This window comes from Schistocerca americana, chromosome 1 (assembly GCF_021461395.2).
Source record: "Schistocerca americana isolate TAMUIC-IGC-003095 chromosome 1, iqSchAmer2.1, whole genome shotgun sequence".
In the NCBI taxonomy this organism is placed as follows: domain Eukaryota; kingdom Metazoa; phylum Arthropoda; class Insecta; order Orthoptera; family Acrididae; genus Schistocerca; species Schistocerca americana.
In genome coordinates, this window is record NC_060119.1 from 1,178,986,859 (window position 1) to 1,179,007,810 (window position 20,952).

The 20,952-nt window shown below is 38.4% G+C and overlaps 1 protein-coding gene across 8 annotated transcripts in view; it reads left to right on the forward strand.

The window, feature by feature from the left end:
- Positions 1 to 20,952, forward strand: part of LOC124619670 — a 170,083-nt gene that overhangs the window by 101,272 nt on the left and 47,859 nt on the right. The gene's annotated exons all lie outside the window — the stretch shown is intronic.

Below are 20,952 nucleotides of genomic sequence, written 5' to 3' on the forward strand. Positions count from 1 at the left end.
CGGGAGGGGGGTGGGGGGCACTGTCACAAGTGGTAAAGTACCAGTAGTTACAAGTGCGACTGAACAGTAGTTTTTTTAGGGTAGGGAGGGCAGAAACAAAAGCTGTTCAGAGACAAGCTGAAAATGACATTCACTTTGATAAATCAGGCAGCCAGAAAGCTGATGATAATGTACACAATTCTCGCAGACAGCCTCTGATTGAGACCAGAGATACTCAAAAATTGGCAGGGAAATTAGTTTCATTCAGTTGTAATTCAGCCAGTGCACAAAATCAGTTATGCTTATTGCATCAGAATATTTGAGGACTAAGGGGTAAGCATAATGAATTGCTGTCCGCCCCCGGTAGCTGAGTGGTCAGCACGATGGAATGCCAATCCTAAGGGCCCGGGTTCGATTCCCGTCTGGGTTGGAGATTTTCTCCACTCAGGGATTGATTGATTTGATTTGATTTATTTCATGTTCCATAGGTCCAACTGTGTTGGATACACAAGGACGTGGAACAGGTCAGTTTTTTACAAGTACAATCTGATAATCTTATAGCATATACAGAAATTTGAGTACATAATTATATAAAAATGTATACAGTAAATTCTTTGGGCAGCAATACAGAAAAACAAAATACATATTTTCTTAGAATAATTAAAACACTACAGAAAACAGATACAGAGCACACACAGATACAGAGCTCAGGTTAAATGAAATTCTTAGTGGCATTATGTCTACTTGTATTAAATAATATTAAAATATTACAATTTATTTAGTTAACAATTCATCTAGACTGCAAAAAGCATTTTCTAGCAGAAATATTTTTAGTGCTTTCTTAAACTCACTCTTGTTATGAATCTCTGCCTTTATTTCAGGAGGAAGAGCATTGAAGAGTTTTGCTCCAGTGTAGTGGACACCCTTTTGTGCCAAGCTCAAATTTTTGAGTTCACTGTGAATGTCATTCTTCCTCCGTGTGTTATGCTCATGATAATTACTGTTTGGTTGAAATATCTCTATATTTTTACAAACAAAACACATGAGAAAAAAAATATATTGGCATGTAGTTGTGTATATTTTAAGATTACGAAAACTATTTCTACACGAGTCTCTTGGACGCAATCCACATATAATTCTTAAAGCTCGTTTCTGTGCAATGAACACTTTCCTTGCTAATGGCTGGTTGCCCCAAAAAATAATTCCGTACTCAATGAGAGAATGAAAATAGCCATAGTATGCCACTTTTGTAGTGTTAGGTTCAACACATGTAGTGACAACCCGTAAAGCATAGGTAGCAGAGCTAAGTCTCTTACAGAGATCAATAATATGTGAAGACCAGTTCATTTTCTTGTCAATGTGCACTCCAAGAAATTTAGTTGTTTCCATTCTAACTATTGGTTGATTACCACATGTCACACTTATCTCTCTCTCTTTTTCTGTTTTTGTACAGAATTGAATAAAGCTGGTCTTACTGGAATTTAATGAGAGACCATTCACCTAGAACCAATTAACCACATCTGAGAGTATGTGATTAATGAATTCCTCAAGATTGTTGTCTGTTCTACTGCTCATAAAAATTGTGGTATCATCAGCAAATAATGTAAATTTACACGGCAGGCTTGTACATGATGGTAGATTATTTATAAAAATCAGAAATAATAGTGGCCCTGTGGCACTCCACGTGTAATGGAACTCCATTCCGAATCTGAGGAAGTGTCACATACTCCACCCGAGCTATTCAAAACAACTTTTTGTTTTCTGTCTTGGAGGTACGACTGTAGCCAGTTGCCTGCAACACCTTATTCCTACTAATTTTGCTTTTTGCAAGAGAATCTGGTGATGAACACAGTCAAACGCTTTGGATAAATCACAGAAGACACCAAGTGCTAGCATTTTTTCATTAAGGGTTTCTAGGACTTCATTTGCAAGTGCATAGACTGCGTCTTCTGTTGAACGGCCCTTTTGAAAGCCAAATTGGCTCTTGCTGAGAGCTCCATTCTTCATGAGATGATCAGTAATTCTTCCATGTATTAGCTTTTCTAGAATTTTGGAGAAAGCTGTCAGCAAAGAGATAGGTCGATAGTTAGTTAGTTCAGCTTTATCGCCCTTTTGTACAGGGGCTTCACAATGGCATACTTAAGTCTATTGGGAACAACACCTTTCTGAAGGGAAGCATTGAAAATATGACAGAGAATGTCCCTTATCCACACACAAGAATATTTCAATAAATTACTAGATATATTATCTACCCCTGCAGAATTCGTACTTTTTAGAGACATGATGATTTCTTGAATTTCTTCTGCAGTGACAGGATTAAGGTGCATTTCTGAAATTTTGTTTGAATATACTGCTTGACAAATTGGGTGTTGTGTTGTCCTAATCATCATCATCATTTCATCCCCATCGACATGCAAGTCACCGAAGTGGCGTCAAATTGAAAGACTTGCACCCAGCGAACGGTCTACCCGACGGGAGGCCCTAGTCACACGACATTATTAAATGAGTTGCTTATTTGTGTTGGAGAATTAGAGTTGAGCAAACCAGTTGATATAATCTGCCTCTCTGAACATCATATGACCAGTGGTATAAATATGTTAAATGTTGCAGGAGTCAAGTTAGCTTCTTACTTCTGTAGAGAAAATATGGTGAAAGTAGGAGTTGCCACATTTGTCAGAAACTATTTTGATTCCAAGAATATTGATGTTAATAAATTTTGCTCAGAGCAGCACTTAGAAGCTTGTGCAGCAGAAGTAGTATTTCGTGATAAGTCCTTTATAATAGTAGGTATATACAGATCAACTTTAGGAAATTTTAATCTCTTCATAAAAAATCAGACATCACTGCTGTCCCACGTAAAAAGGAAAAGGGGGGGGGGGGGGGGGGGGGGGATAGTGGTTGCTGGTGATCTTAATCTTAATGCGGATTTACTGAAAAGCTCTGTCAGTGAACATTGCAGTCAGTAACACTAACAGTCAATTTAGTTCCGGCTGTGAACTTTGCAACTATAATATGTAAACACTCTGAGACTGTTAATGATAATACCTTTGTAAACAAATCCATGGAAAAAAGTCATATCACAAAACCAATAGTAAACGGGCTATCTGATCATGACATGTAGCGTCTTGTGTTAAATGTTGAAACTTGTCAGGATAAAAAAATCTATTAAATTTGAGGACAGAAGGGTAATAAATAAGTCAAAAATTGAGAAATTCAGGAAATTGCTCAAAGACATGAACTGGATAGATGTTTACAATACTTCTGACTCAAGGAAAATACAAAGCATTCATTGAATAATATTAATGAAAATTGTTTTCCCCTCAAAGTAACTGAAATCACACAGAAGTCAAAAAATAAACTATGGATTATTCAAGGAATTAAGATATCATGTGGGACAAAAAGGAGACTGTATCTACTAACTAGGAACAACTTTGATGTTAGCATTGTAATGCATTACAAAGACTACTGCAAAAATATTGAAGCAAGTAATCGAGAAATCAAAGCAGCTTAATTATGAGAAAAAGATAATTGTGTCTGGAAAGAAAATAAAAACTGTATGTGATATAGTGAAGACAGAGAAAGGTGGGGCCAAAAAGAAAGAGGAACAAATTCCTCTAACAAAAAATGAGACTTTGGTAACAATTGCATGTTGTTGTGGTCTTCAGTCCTGAGACTGGTTTGATGCAGCTCTCCATGCTACTCTATCCTGTGCAAGCTTTTTCATCTCCCAGTACCTACTGCAACCTACATCCTTCTGAATCTGCTTAGTGTATTCATCTCTTGGTCTTCCTCTACGATTTTTACCCTCCACGCTGCCCTCCAATACTAAATTGGTAATCCCTTGATGCCTCAGGACATGTCCTACCAACCGATCCCTTCTTCTAGTCAAGTTGTGCCACAAACTTCTCTTCTCCCCAATCCTATTCAATACCTCCTCATTAGTTACGTGATCTACCCACCTAATCTTCAGCATTCTTCTGTAGCACCACATTTTGAAAGCTTCTATTCTCTTCTTCTCCAAACTATTTATTGTCCATGTTTCACTTCCATACATGGCTACACTCCAAACAAATACTTTCATAAACGACTTCCTGACACTTAAATCTATACTTGATGTTAACAAATTTCTCTTCTTCAGAAACGCTTTCCTTGCCATTGCCAGTCTACATTTTATATCCTCTCTGCTTCGACCATCATCAGTTATTTTGCTCCCCAAACAGCAAATCTCTTTTACTACTTTAAGTGTCTCATTTCCTAATCTAATTCCCTCAGCATCACCCGACTTAATTCGACTACATTCCATTATCCTTGTTTTGCTTTTGTTGATGTTCATCTTACATCCTCCTTTCAAGACACTATCCACTCCATTCAACTGCTCTTCCAAGTCCTTTGCTGCCTCTGACAGAATTACAATGTCATTGGCGAACCTCAAAGTTTTTATTTCTTCTCCCTCGATTTTAATACCTACTCCAAATTTTTCTTTTGTTTCCTTTACAGCTTGCTCAATATAGAGATTGAATAACATTGGGGAGAGGCTACAACCCTGTCTCACTCCCTTCCCAACCACTGCTTCCCTTTCATGCCCCTCGACTCTTATAACTGCCATCTGGTTTCTGTACAAATTGTAAATAGCCTTTCGCTCCCTGTATTTTACCTCTGCCACCTTTAGAATTTGAAAGAGAGTATAACAGTCAACATTGTCAAAAGCTTCCTCTATGTCTACAAATGCTAGGAATGTAGGTTTGCCTTTCCTTAATCTAGCTTCTAAGGTAAGTCGTACGGTCAGTATTGCCTCACGTATCCCAACATTTCTACGGAATCCAAACTGATCTTCCCCGAGGTCGGCTTCTACCAGTTTTTCCATTTGTCTGTAAATAATTCGTGTTAGTATTTTGCAGCTGTGACTTATTAAACTGATAGTTCGGTAATTTTCACATCTGTCAACACCTGCTTTCTTTGGGATTGGAATTATTATATTCTTCTTGAAGTCTGAGGGTATTTCACCTGTCTCGTACATCTTGCTCACCAGATGGTAGAGTTTTGTCAGGACTGGCTTTCCCAAGGCTGTCAGTAGTTCTAATGGAATGTTGTCTACTCCCGGGGCCTTGTTTCGACTCAGGTCTTTCAGTGCTCTGTCAAACTCTTCACGCAGTATCGTATCTCCCATTTCATCTTCATCTACATCCTCTTCCATTTCCATAATATCGTCCTCAAGTACATCACCCTTGTGTAGACCCTCTATATACTCCTTCCACCTTTCTGCTTTCCCCTCTTTGCTTAGAACTGGGTTTCCATGTGAGCTCTTGATATTCATATAAGTGGCTCTCTTTTCTCCAAAGGTCTCTTTAATTTTCCTGTAGGCTGTATCTATCTTTCCCTAGTGAGATAAGCCTCCACATCCTTACATTTGTCCTCCAGCCATCCCTGGTTAGCCATTTTGCACTTCCTGTTGATCTCATTTTTGAGATGTTTGTATTCCTTTTTGCCTGCTTCATTTACTGCATTTTTATATTTTCTCCTTTCATCAATTAAATTCAATATTTCTTCTGTCACCCAAGGATTTCTACTAGCCCTCGTCTTTTTACCTACTTGATCCTCTGCTGCCTTCACCACTTCATCCCTCAAAGCTATCCATTCTTCTTCTACTGTATTTCTTTCCCCCATTCCTGTCAATTGTTCCCTTATGCTCTCCCTGAAACTCTGTACAACCTCTGGTTCTTTCAGTTTATCGAGGTCCCATCTCCTCAAATTCCCTCCTTTTTGCAGTTTCTTCAGTTTTAATCTACAGTTCATAACCAATAGATTGTGGTCAGAGTCCACATCTGCCCCTGGAAATGTCTTACAATTTAAAACCTGGTTCCTAAATCTCTGTCTTACCGTTATATAATCTATTTGAAACCTGTCAGTATCTCCAGGCTACTTCCATGTATACAATCTTCTTTTATGATTCTTGAACCAAGTGTTAGCTATGATTAGGTTGTGGTCTGTGCAAAATTCTAACAGACGCCTTTCTCTTTCATCTCTTAGCCCCAATCCATATTCACCTACTATCTTTCCTTCTCTCCCTTTTCCTACTGTCGAATTCCAGTCACCCATGACTATTGAATTTTCATCTCCCTTCACTACCTGAATAATTTCTTTTATTTCATCATACATTTCTTCAATTTCTTCGTCATCTGCAGAGCTAGTTGGCATATAAACTTGTACTACTGTAGTAGGCATGGGCTTCATGTCTATCTTGGCCACTATAATACGTTCACTATGCTGTTTGTAGTCGCTTACCCGCACTCCTATTTTTTTTATTCATTATTAAACCTACTCCTGCATTACCCCTATTTGATTTTTTATTTGTAACCCTGTATTCACCTGACCAGAAGTCTTGTTCCTCCTGCCACCGAACTTCACTAATTCCCACTATATGTAACTTTAACCTATCCATTTCCCTTTTTAAATGTTCTAACCTACCTGCCCGATTAAGGGATCTGACATTCCACGCTCCGATCCGTATAATGCCAGTTTTCTTTCTCCTGATAACGATGTCCTCTTGAGTAGTCCCCGCCCGGAGATCCGAATGGGGGACTATTTTACCTCTGGAATATTTTACCCAAGAGGACGCCATCAACATTTAACCATACAGTAAAGCTGCATGCCCTCGGGAAAAATTACGGCTGTAGTTTCCCCTTGCTTTCAGTTCACAGTACCACAACAGCAAGGCTGTTTTGGTTAATGTTACAAGGCCAGATCAGCCAATCATCCATACTGTTGCCCCTGCAACTACTGTAAAGGCTGCTGCCCCTCTTCAGGAACCACACGTTTGCCTGGCCTCTCAACAGATACCCCTCCGTTGTGGTTGCACCTACGGTACGGCTATCTATATCGTTGAGGCACGCAAGCCTCCCCACCAACGGCGAGGTCCATGGTTCATGGGGGGGGGGGGGGGGGGGAGCATCCATCATAAAATCCTTAAAATCTAAGTATTTTAGTGGGTATGACAACATATCAATGAAGTTAATCAAGGAGTGCTCATGCGAGTTGAGTTGTATCCTAAGTTGTTTGTGTGATCAATCTCTTATCAGCAGAACATTTCCAGACTGGCTAAAATAGGCTGAAGTTAAGACTCTTTACAAAAAGGGGATAAAGAGATACCATCAAACTATCAACCAATTTCACTTTTGCCGGCTTTCTCAAAAATGTTTGAAAAGGTTATTTTCAAGCATCTCCTTAAGCATCTGACTGAAAAATGTATTGTCCAAGTCACAGTTTGGATTTCTTAAGGGTTCTGATGTAGAGAAAGCTATCTAAAGTGAGAACGTACTTAATTCATTATATCAACATCTACATCTACATGGATACTCTGCAAATCACATTTAAGTGCCTGGCAGAGGGTTCATTGAACCACCTTCACAATTCTCTATTATTCCAATCTCACATAGCGTGCAGGAAGAATGAACACGTATATCTTTCCATACGAGCTCTGATTTCCCTTATTTTATCTTGATGATCATTCCTCCCTATGTAAGTCAGTGTCAACAAAATATTTTCGCTTTCGGAGGAGAAAGTTGGTGATTGGAAGTTCGTGAGAAGATTCCGTCGCAACAAAAAACGCCTTTCTTTCATTAATAAATTAGAGGCTGCTGGCATTTTCTGTGAGCTGTCAGAAGCCTTTGACTATGTGAACCACGCCATTTTCTTAAGTAAATTGGAATATTATGGTGTCACCAGCAGTGCTGCAAAATGGTTTGAGTCTCATCTAACTAACAGGAAACAAAGGGTGTCATTGCAAAATACCTGTGTAGTAAGTCTTCATCTGATTGGGAATTAATTACATATCGTTGGTGAAGAAACGATACTGCGTAAGTAGCAAAATAAGAATTTTACACGAGACAAAAAACTGTAAAATGCCTAATACATTTCACAGCGGCGCTAAATTTGCATCTTAGCACTACAAGGAAATATTGGCTCAAATAAAAATGGGAAACAAAAAAATATGCTTTAGAAAGCTTAATTATGGCACATACATGGAATTGTCTCGTTATTTATGACATGATCTGTTACTTACGTGGTATTTGTTTGTCAGTCTCCCAGCACACTTGACACAGCATTAATCATTTTTATTGTAAGATTTCATAGAAAATTTTAAATAAATATACTGTTTACATAGTTCCGATAATGTCTGCATATTTCTTCAAGAAAAATCCTAAACGTCACTCAAAGCAGCAGCAGAGAATTACATTGCACTGATACTCCTCACACAGTTACCTCCGCGATAATTTTCATTCATAAGGAATGTTGTCGTAATAACTATGACAATCTTTAGGAAGAAAAGATTTAAATTGTTGTAGGCCTAAATGATCCCATTTGGATTTCTTGATTTTCAGTCTTTCCTTGTATAGTTTTGGGAAGTAAAGATCTCCAAGAATTTTCCTCGAGCTCCTTGGTAATTCTTGCCACACCTCGTTGAAAGAGCATTTGTAGTAAATAACACCATTTGGGCGGTACTGTAATGCCCTCAGATCGGTTACTGTTGGCTCATTTTTTACAGCTCTTCCAGGCCTAATTGAGTCGTACAGCCACAAACTATTCTCTGCGTAGTTGATGAAAAAGGAATAATCTAGGTAATGGACTTCATGTGGCTTTTTTCTCGCTTCGTTAGATATCGTAGCGTATTCGCTAGGAAGCGCAACTTCACGTCCTTTAAGCTTGCACTCAATGGAACTGAACTGAGTCACATTCCATCTGAGTATGGCCTTTCTCCAAAAGCTTTTGTGTAATCAAATACTCCAGTATCAATTGCTAATCATAAAAGAGCATATGATAGTATCACATTTCTGTTCTGATATGTGCAGCCTTCAGAATACAGAATGACTTGAACGGGATTTTCCTTAATCATTCTGGATAGGGTGTTGACGATGCATGAGGCAAAACATGATGCAACCAAATCACCTTGCGTTTCATCGAACCAGTAACATACTGCATTATGACTTTCTATATTATACACTGTAAAGTTATGAACAGCTAACTTTGTTTTATAATATACTGCACTTGCACTTAAAAATGGAGTTGCTTTGACGGCCTGTAAGTCCATGGTGAACACTGAGCAGAGCTTCTGCTGGGCTCCTTTCTTGTCAGCATCTTTTTACATCCTTGCCTGCTCTTTCCGCTCTGTGTGTTGCTTCCACATGTCTTCACTCAAGTTACCAAGCCTGTAACATCAACATAAGTCGCACTGGCCTTCCTTGGCGGAAAATAAGCTAATATTACCATCCTCTGAAATCAAGTTAAACGTAGCCCGACTTAATGGTGAAACCTTCTCCGCATGGCATTTTTCCACATAGAGTCCATAGAGCTGTTGTTTGGATTGTAGAATAGGCTCAAGGTACAACTTTGAGGAGGATTTCCTGCAGTAATGTGACGTAAGTTTTGGAAGAGTGTCCAGGAATTCTTTCATGAAGGTTCTCTCATCTTTCTTCTTTGTCTGTTCGATTCGAGGTCGTAAAAATTCTGTATCAGGACTCATCCCATGTGTGGAATTACCCAACCAATATCGGACAGTCCATTCTTTAATCCCAAGAGTATTTAGAAACATCTTTTTGCATACTATATGTTTCCCCATCTCATTTTTCAAATGATAAATGAGTGTCCCTTTTCTCCTGGATCCGCCAGTGTTTTTCCCTGGACTTTGGTTGGAATTACATCCACAAGGTTGATAACGTAAACCTTCCTCTGATCCCATGACATCGTTTGCCAAAATGTACCTATCATCAGCAGAAAACTGATGACACTTCCTTTGAACAGATTTCTGGCACATCTTCAAGTACATGTTGAACTTAATTTTTGTGCCACTCTTGGAGTATCATGAGTGATTTTATCAGTTCAACTTCTTTTGTATTCAATACATGCCTGTCCATGCATTCTCAAAATTTTATTGGCATTTTTCTTCCAATCTTCAGGATGTGGTTTAGACTTCCTTTTCCTGCCACTGCTTACGTCACCATAAAATTCTTGGCCTTCACTGTCAGCATCATAATTGCTCCCGTGATCTTCTGATAATTTATCCAGAATGTTTGGCAATCAATGAGCACCATCGCATGGCAATGAGTGTGAAGTACTGTTGTCTCTAGTGGAAACTGTGACTGTGGTTTCATTTTCAGCATTGTTGGATACTGCCACTGAAGTTTCTAGATGGAAAAATATTTATAAACTAATCGCAGCAGACAAAGATGAAGCTCAAATTCATGTATTTATGAGAATGATGCCATCAGTAATACTATTAACAATAATCCGAAGAATATTTACCTGTGCATTTAAATGTTGCAGGAGCAGTAACCGAGAACTCCATGTACGAAATAATTCTTCTTCGGTAAATGTAACTAAAGCATTAAGACTTTTCTTGCCTGTTGTTTGTTCTGCATTTATTGAAGATCCTACAAGAAATTGGACAGTCTAGAAATCTTTGGCAGAAATGACTAAAGCACAGAACGAGTGAAGTGGGGGTGTTCTGATTTATTTCACAATAAGACACTTGCAGTGCTACTAACGTTCAATGGTGAATAATAAAACAATTTTCTTACCACTGTCAGTCAATCTCAGGAACAATTCTCCGCTTTCATAAACTGATTTCAGCTGAGAAACAATTTCCTCTTCAGTAAGAAGATCGTCATCTATATTGCTGTCCATTATCACGAATGAAGCTACAAGCATGGAACCACTTTCAAGCTCTGTTAAATACATAATAAGGCAGTAACAATGTGCTGTGGCTGCGTGCACTTTTGTATTTACGTGGTATTGTTTACAGTACCCGTAGATTGTAGACACTCGGTATTTAATTCTCTATAGTTCTGCGGTATTGCCATCTATTTATTTGCTGTGCCACATACGCGGTATTGTTTTAGATAATTTTTTCATGGTAAATAATTAAAAATTCGGCATTATGGCGTTAAGAGCAGATGTGCGTACGGCCAACGACATCATCTGACTTAAAAATGAAAAATCAGCAATTTGTCAGTTACGCGGTATTGTTTCTTCATCAACGATATGGTGTTCCTCAAGGTTCCATCTTGGGTCCATTGCATTTTTTTGTGGACATTAATTACCTCTCATCTTCTAACAACCCTACCACAACAAATGTCAAAATTTTAATAACGATTGTGGTGTTGCTCACACTGCTAAATACTGCATTTTCGGGCAACATCAGTCATATTATGTGGCAGGTGTCATTAGAGCGCAGTTAATAGTCGTTTCATGTAATAATGAAAAAACTAGGCACTCATCTTTTTGTGTTTCCCACGCTGGTCTCGTATTATCAAGGCTCAATCATTGAAAATCTAGGTGATTATAATTCCAAGCTTGGATGCAAAGAGGCCTAGGTTTTATTCCGCTATATTCAAAAGTTTTGTAGATGGGCTTCACAAACCATCCTTGAAGATTACACTTTTGCTGGACCATGGTGATGTAAAAAAATAATCAGCACTCCGAATTTAAGTTACACTTCCTTTTAATTGCAATATCACGTAAACACAAAACATCACTTCACAATACAAAACATACTTGAAAACATCTTCCTCACAGTCACTGTTAAAGTTCACATTTTATAAGCTGACTACGTCAAGCGTCTTTCCAGCATGACGTCCAAGACTTGACTTTCTCAAGGTCCGACTCTCTAACAAGTTAACAACTAACTAACTATCGCTTATGCGCCCAAAAATCAGAGTTACAAGTACGTCAAAGATCTTAGTGACAAAAGAAAGAATACACATAAGAATAATATCATTTCAATATAAACATATCGATGTATCAAAAGTGAAATCAAATCTGAATGTTGTCTCAGAAATATGTTAAATAGTTAACAGAAATACAGTAGAATATTACTGGTATCGGGAGGTTCAGGTGAGGTGCCGTAATGGTTGCGTAATTCAAGTACCATTACAATCTGTTACATTGCAATATGCCAAGTCTGTTTTGTTTGCAGATCATACAAACATCGCAATAAGTAGCAAGTCAAGTACAGATTTAGAAATAGCTGCTAATCAAATTTTCACTGACATTAATAAATGGTTTAAAGCTAATTCACTGTCATTAAACTTTGAAAAGACCCACTACATGCAGTTCAGATCGTGTAAGAGATTTCCTTCCAGAATGTGTATAACATATGAAGACATGCAGATCGAAGAGGTTGACAGTGTTAAATTTCTGGGATTACAACTTGATAATAAATTCAGTTGGGAAGGGCATACCACAGAATTGCCTAAGTGCCTAAACAAGTCTGTATTTGCAGTGAGAATGATGTCAGTGCAGGAGATATAAATGTAAAAAAAAACTTGCATACTTTGCTTACTCTCATTCTATTATGTCATACAGGGTCATATTCTGGGGTAACTCATCAAACTGAGCAAAAGTTTCTAGTGTACAAAAGCATGTAATAAGAAGCAATTGTGGTGTAAACTCATGAACATCATGCAGAAACTTGTTCAAGGAACTTCGTATTCTAACAAATGCTTCTCAGTATATTTATTCCTTAATGAATTTTGTTGCAAGTAATATATCTCTATTTCCAACCAATAGCTCAATACATAGTATCAATACTAGGAATAAGAACAATCTACATAAAGACCAAAAATCACTTACTTTGGTCCAAAGGGGTCCAATATTCAGGAACACACATTTTCAATAAATTGCCAGCAACCATTAAATACTTGGTTTCAGATAAAGCATGGTTTAAACAGAGTTTGAAAGAGTTTTTGACAGGCAACTCCTTCTACTATATAGATGAATATCTTAACATAGCCCGTTAGGCCAGCTTAAGTAAAAATGTCTGTTAGATTTCAGTTTTGACAGCACTTGGTCACAACAGTCAAGATTAGGTATTTTGTGTATGATAAAATTATTAATAATGCACAACAGTGTTTCATTCTGACAATGATAGGCTAGTAAGTATTATATGCAAAAGTTGTATGTTTTTTATGTAATACTTTCTGACTTGTTCCACACCCACAAGAATGATCTCATTTTTTTGGACCTATGGAAAACTGAATCTAAGCTAATCTAATGTAACACCGAGAGGTCATAGTGTTAGCAATTCCATTGTCACAGTCATCGGCGATTAGATGGTGCTCAGGAGGCTGTCTGTGCACACTCTGGTTTGATTCTGCAGGCAGTAACTGTGGTGAGTTTAGAGGTGAACATTGTTAGGTTGCAACCATGTCCCACTGATTGCTATGTACTTCTGTTGAACAACCTCAGTCGTTTGAGTGGGGTCATATTGTGGGCCTGCAGCATGCTGGATGGGCATATCAATGTTGGTGACAATGTACAGGTGGTGTGTTGCTGCTGTCGACAGTGGTCTGTGGAACATTCCCACACCTGGAGACCAGGTTCTGGATGTCCACATAGTACAGATGCGTTGTGTGACTAGCAATAGTTAACTGAACATCAACCAGGGATGAAATCTGGGCATATGTTGCATCTGCTGTGATCAAGGACCATTGGGAATGTAGGTGATTTGAGCCTCTGGCCAGGCTACTACTGACTCCATGACTCCGCCCAGCATGGCTACTGTCATGTCGCGGAAGAGTTGACTGGAGAGTGAAATGGCACTCTGTTGTCCTCAGTGATGAGAGAAGGTTCTTTTGGTACGTGATTGCCATACAAGTGTATGATGTCGACCTTTTGAACTGCTTGTCCCAGAGTGCACTTGTCCGTGACAAAAAGGTCCCATCCCCAGGCTTCATGTTACCAAGAACCATCAGCTACAACTCACGGTCACATCTGGTGTTTCTCCAGGATAAAGTAAGTCCACATACTGCTGCTGTGACACAATGCCCTGGCCACCAGAGCTCTCGTCGATTGAACATGTACGGGACATGATAAAGTGGGAACTTAATCATTTGCCAGGGCATGCAGCAACTATTGCCAAATTGCAACAAAAGACACAAAATGCTTGAGACAGTCTATTGCAGGATGCCATTCAACACCTTTAAGATCATTTGCATGCGAATATAAACACTTGCGTTGCTGCCAGATAGGGGTATACTGTGTATTTATGTGATGGTTTGGACACCCTTTAATGGGACACGTGTTTAATTTGGTCTGAATTTGAGATATATTCATATAATAATAAACTACCTGTCACCTAACATGTTGAAAGAAACAACCTTGTCCTTGAGGGTGTTGCATTTTTTTCCAGCAGTGTATAATGCCCCACCTGGTCAACGTAGGATGCTTGAATCTGTGCTGTTGCAGAAATTGCTAGGCTTTGCGATCTGTGTAGACTGTTGTCTTGTAACCCAGTAGATATCCTTCAAAGTTTTGGTATAAAAAAAATGTCAAAGCTTCCAATTCAGAAATGTAATTTTTCTCATGAGCAAGTGAAGTCCTGCTGGCAAACACCATTATTTTGTGATCTATCCCATATTTAGTCTATTAATTTAAATGTTTCAACCCTCAAACCATAAATACTTGAGTCAGTGTGCATACAAAGAGGTAAAAAAAAAAAGTCTGGTTGGTATAAAAATTTACTAACTCCTCCTTTAAATTTTGAAAAACTTCTCCACATCCAGATGGACAATTCCATACGACATTTTTCTTTAATAAATTACTTAAACAAGGATGATAAAAGGATTGGTCTGTCACATATTTTTGATAGTGTCCAAATAAATCGAAGATGGTTTTTAGTTGTTTTTTGCTTTTAGGTGCTGGAAAATCTGCACTAGCTTTGAGTTGTCCTGGGCTTGACTTTCTAACAGCCTCCAAAAAAAACTAGTTGTAAGTGCTCGGTTACTTCGTGTTTTGAAAGAATCTGGATTGTGCAAAATAAGTCAAATGCATATAGCCCCAGTTACTGTCAGTGAGGTGAAAAGGATCATCACTAAAATGCAAACCAAAAATTCATCTGGCTTTGACAATATTTCCTCTAAAGTACTTAAACATTCTCATAATGCCATTTGTGTAATTCTTTGCCAAATGTTTAATGAATCCTTTCAACAAGATATCGTCCCAAACAGAATAAAGTATTCAGGTGTGAAACCATTATTCAAGAAAGGAAATAAAACTGATGCTTCTAACTACTGCCCAATTTCCCTTTCAACAAGTTTCTCCAAAATTCTTGAGAAACTTGTATGTAAGAGAATTGTGGAGCACTGCTCTTAGCCATTGTCAATTGATGATGCTATATTTTCATTTACCAATAAGGTTTTAGAAGCACTGAACAATAGATTAGCTTGAGTTGGTATATTTTGTGAGTTAGCCTAGGTCTTCGATTGTGTGAACCATGAAATCCTCCTTTCAGAAGGTGTCTATTATGGTTTAAGTGGCACAGTGGGAATTTGGCTTCAATCATACCTAATTTATAGAAAGCAGAGGGTATCGCTTAATCGTGGAGATGGCACAATAGCCTCATGTGGTTGGGGAACAGTATGTACAGGTGTGCTGCAGGGTTCTGTGCTGGGCCCCTTGCACTTTCTTATTCTTATTAATGACCTTCCACACCGTACGAAAGCTACTATCAAATTTACTCTCTTTGCAGAAAATACACGTCTTTTAGTTGAAAAACGCCTGACAGTGACATTACAACATCTGCCACTTCGTGTTCAGTGATCTTTATAAATATTTCACCTGCAATGGTCTGACTTAAAAAACAGTACATTCATTTGGATGGGTGTCAGAAAGTGCATGAGGACATAAGTCTAAGCTGTAATTATTCAAAATATACATCAAGTATATTCTTCTAAATTTTTCGGCCTCCACATTGATAATAAATTAAATTGGTTGTGCCATATTCTGCATTTGAGAAAAATACTTAGTTCAGCAGCTTATGCTCTACGTATAATAGCAGCGATTGCAAGTACTGACCCTGTTAAGGCTGCTTATTTTGGCTATTTTCATTCATTGTTGCCATATGGCATAATGTTTTGGGGAAATCAACCAATGGAAAATTAAGTATTTGTCACTCCGAATTATAAGTGGAGTGAGTAGAAATCGTTCATGCAGAAATCTTTTTAAAACACACAGAATATTAACAGTGACCTCGCAGTATATCCTATCCCATATCTCCTTTTTAGTTAAGAACCTACCCATGCACAAAACGGGCAGTGACTATCATGACAATGGCACAAGGTCAAAACACAACTTGCATGTGGATGGGAAAAACTTGGACCTAGTACAAAAAGGTATACATTACTCAAGCAAAAAGGTGTTTATTGCACATCATAGGGACATAAAAAATCTTACTGGTGTAACACCACAATTTAAAAGTAAATGAAAAGAACATCTTCCGGAACACTTTTTTTATTCTCTTGATGAATTCTTTGACATAAACAATTCTATAGTGTAAGTCACATATGGCACATTGACTTGTAATATTTGCTGTTACCACTTAGTAACTGAACATGATGACGTATGTCAGAATAACAATGTTCTTCACTTCCAGAAAAGTTATAACTTAATATAGATTAATTGTAATTTATTATTGTATTGTTTTATACCTCTGTTTTGCTTTAGGATGTGCCTAAGCTTGTAACTGTTAACATATTTTGTTCCTTTACACATATTGCAATTTTTACCTATCAGCATCTAAAAGTAGGTTACTGTCCTCATGTATAATCATGATTCATTCAACATGCATGCAATTCTCTTGCATACTGGATCTACGGAACACAAATAAATAAATTAATTTAATTAAATTTTATTAATTATTTGTCCTAAAAATTAAATTTATTTCTTGACAAATTCAGACTTACTTAAGTTGAATTCATATCCCCTTTGTAAATAGGTTTAAATACCCCATCCAAAATTGTACAGCATTCAAACCAATCAGAACTAAAAATCAGAGTGTTGTTTACTTAAACAGTCACTTCACTAAGTATTTCATTACCCAAAATTTTATAAATTGCTCCAATGAATACCGAAACATAAATTTAGACCAAAGGGCACCACATGATGTTGATGATACTTATCTTCATGTGATAAGGCTGTATAATGCCAAGATTCTTTAGCCAAACTAATATTCCAGTAACCACAAGTTTTATCAAAAGTATGGGGAATTTAGAGCCATGGAATTTTTCCAGGAATTCATCAGTGTTAGCTGGTCTGTAACTTTCCCTCATTATTATTTCACTTAACTTCCTAACATCCAAAACAACTCATTAACACCCACATTTTTTTCAACTACTATCAATAGATTTTTGTACCTATTGTCTGACCTTTCAATTATTTCCCAACCCAGGGTTTTCTCTATTTCCATCCTTATGACTTTTTTTCTTTTAAAAAAATGGTGTAGGGCTTAATTAAAAAAGGCCCATGTTCTTTAAATTTAAATTTGCATTCAAAATCTTCCACTAGGCCAGCTTTATCTGAAATTGATTTACTATTTTGCACTACATCTTTCTCCAGATCATTCATTTGGTTAGTTGTTACAATGTCAATATTTTCAGTTTCCTCTTTTATTTTTAATACTACTTAGTCGTTCTCTGATTTATCTATGCCACTTCCAGTAGCTAAATATCTCAATGGAAACTCTAACTCATAATTTCTTTCTTTATCCATTTTACTAGAAAAGTACTTTCATACAAGTTTCCATTATATACCAAACTAAATTTTCCAGCAAGAAACCATAATCGTTTCACCTTTATTCTTTGCAAGACATCTATATAGGCAGATTTTGTGGATGTTTTTCTACATGTTGTGTTTTTGTTCCATTTTCAGCGCTGTTCTTCTTCATATAATTGCCATTTGGAACTTTGTTTTGCAGACTTCACAGCACGAGAAACTGAACATGTGTTCAGTTCCTAGTTCTGAGAACTCTGAAAATAAAAAGTTCCAAATGGCAATCATAAGAAGAAGAAGAGTGCTGAAACTGGAACAAAAACACTTGTGGGACAACAGCCATGAAAGCTGTCACTGAAGATATCTCGCAAAGAATAAAGGTGAAAATGCCTACAACAACTAAACTTGTGTTTCATTCATTTGTAAGTAGAGGGTCCAAAAGTAAAAATTATCAACATACCGTAATATTATACACAATGAGGATGGGAGGACTACAAAAGATGAATATTTTGTATTCCATTTATACAAAAAATCTGTACCTGAAGTGACACCTATGTCCAGATCAGGTTTCACTAAAAATTTAAATTCCAGTTGCTGACATGCTACAACTTTTGGCCACCTTCCCAACAGCACCCATAATTCTAATTCCTGAAACTTGCATTATTACTACCCCTTCTTTGTCTTTAAACAACTCGCCAAACATTTGGCAAATTCCATTTCGTTCACGTCCACTGTCTAGTAAACATTTAACAAGTGTTGAACATTAGCCAAAATCACAGGATGGTATACTTCACTGTTACTTACCTCCATGTCTTCTTCATGCAACAAATCCTCATTAATTCCATCATTAGAAAAACTGTAGCCTTGATCACCAAATTTATTTTGAGTAACAGTTAAGTAATACATAGCATAACATTCTTCCCTTCCAACTCCCACATTTCCGAACACTTTCTTATCATCACTGTCTTTACATATCTCATTAATTTTTTTTACTCAACATATTTTCATCATCATTATAAATAAATGCATATACTTACTTCTTCTTCATAACTATTTAATACTTCACTCACTCCCCTCACCACTATTTCAACTACTATTAGTGTCCTGTCACTATCTTCAAATTCTTAGCTAATCAGCTGTTCGATTGGACCAGAAAGCAAGAAACTTTAACTGTTTAGTTTTCTGCAATTACTAACACTTTGTCATAGCAACCTGGAAACCCTTTTGATAATATGTCTTATGTCTTGCAGTAAATAGTTGAAAAATTTTCTCTTTCATTAGTTTGCTTTATTGTCACTTCTTTGAATATATATATATATATATCATGTGTGGATGGATATGTGTGTGCGTGCGAGTGTATACCAGTCCTTTTTTCCCCCTAAGGTAAGTCTTTCCGCTCCGGGGATTGGAATGACTCCTTACCCTCTCCCCTAAAACCCAAATCCTTTCGTCTTTCCCTCTCCTTCCCTCTTTCCTGACGAGGCAACCGTTGGTTGCGAAAGCTAGAATTTTGTGTGTATGTTTGTGTTTGTTTGTGTGTCTATCTACGTACCAGCGCTTTCGTTTGGTAAGTCACATCATCTTTGTTTTTAGATATATTTTTTCCCACGTGGAATGTTTCCTTCTATTATATATATATAGACTTACCATACGAAAGTGCTGGCAGGTCAATAGAAACACAAACAAACACATACATACACACAAAATTCAAGCTTTCGCAACCGACGGTTGCTTCGTCAGGAAAGAGGGAAGGAGAGGGAAAGATGAAAGGATGTGGGTTTTAAGGGAGAGGGTAAGGAGTCATTCCAATCCCGGGAGGGGAAAGACTTACCTTAGGGGGAAAAAAGGACAGGTATACACTCTCACACACACACACACACACACACACACACACACACACATCCGCACATACACAGACACAAGCAGACATTTGTAAAGGCAAAGAGTTTGGGCAGAGATGTCAGTCGAGGCGGAAGTACAGAGGCAAAGACATTGTTGAAAGACAGGTGAGGTATGAGCGGCGGCAACTTGAAATTAGCGGAGGTTGAGGCCTGGCGGATAACGAGAAGAGAGGATATACTGAAGGGCAAGTTCCCATCTCCGGAGTTCTGACAGGTTGGTGTGAGTGGGAAGTATCCAGATAACCCGGACGGTGTAACACTGTGCCAAGATGTGCTGGCCGTGCACCAAGGCATGTTTAGCCACAGGGTGATCCTCATTACCAACAAACACTGTCTGCCTGTGTCCATTCATGCGAATGGACAGTTTGTTGCTGGTCATTCCCACATAGAAAGCTTCACAGTGTAGGCAGGTCAGTTGGTAAATCACGTGGGTGCTTTCACACGTGGCTCTGCCTTTGATCGTGTACACCTTCCGGGTTACAGGACTGGAGTAGATGGTGGTGGGAGGGTGCATTGGACAGGTTTTACACCGGGGGCGGTTACAAGGGTAGGAGCCAGAGGGTAAGGAAGGTGGTTTGGGGATTTCATAGGGATGAACTAAGAGGTTACGAAGGTTAGGTGGACGGCGGAAAGACACTCTAGGTGGAGTGGGGAGGATTTCATGAAGGATGGATCTCATTTCAGGGCAGGATGTGAGGAAGTCGTATCCCTGCTGGAGAGCCACATCCAGAGTCTGATCCAGTCCCGGAAAGTATCCTGTCACAAGTGGGGCACTTTTGTGGTTCTTCTGTGAGAGGTTCTGGGTTTGAGGGGATGAGGAAGTGGCTCTGGTTATTTGCTTCTGTACCAGGTCGGGAGGGTAGTTGCGGGATGTGAAAGCTGTTTTCAGGTTGTTAGTGTAATGGTTCAGGGATTCCGGACTGGAGTAGATTCGTTTGCCACGAAGACCTAGGCTGTAGGGAAGGGACCGTTTGATGTGGAATGGGTGGCAGCTGTCTTAATGGAGGTACTGTTGCTTGTTGGTGGGTTTGATGTGGACGGACCTGTGAAGCTGGCCATTGGACAGATGGAGGTCAACGTCAAGGAAAGTGGCATGGGATTTGGAGTAGGACCAGGTGAATCTGATGGAACCAAAGGAGTTGAGGTTGGAGAGGAAATTCTGGAGTTCTTCTTCACTGTGAGTCCAGATCATGAAGATGTCATCAATAAATCTGTACCAAACTTTGGGTTGGCAGACCTGGGTAACCAAGAAGGCTTCCTCTAAGCGACCCATGAATAGGTTGGCGTACGAGGGGGCCATCCTGGTACCCATGACTGTTCCCTTTAATTGTTGGTATGTCTGGCCTTCAAAAGTGAAGAAGTTGTGGGTCAGGATGAAGCTGGCTGACGTAATGAGGAAAGAGGTTTTAGGTAGGGTGGCAGGTGATTGGCGTGAAAGGATGTGCTCCATCGCAGCGAGGCCCTGGACGTGCGGAATATTTGTATATAAGGAAATAAACAAAGATGATGTGACTTACCAAACGAAAGCGCTGGC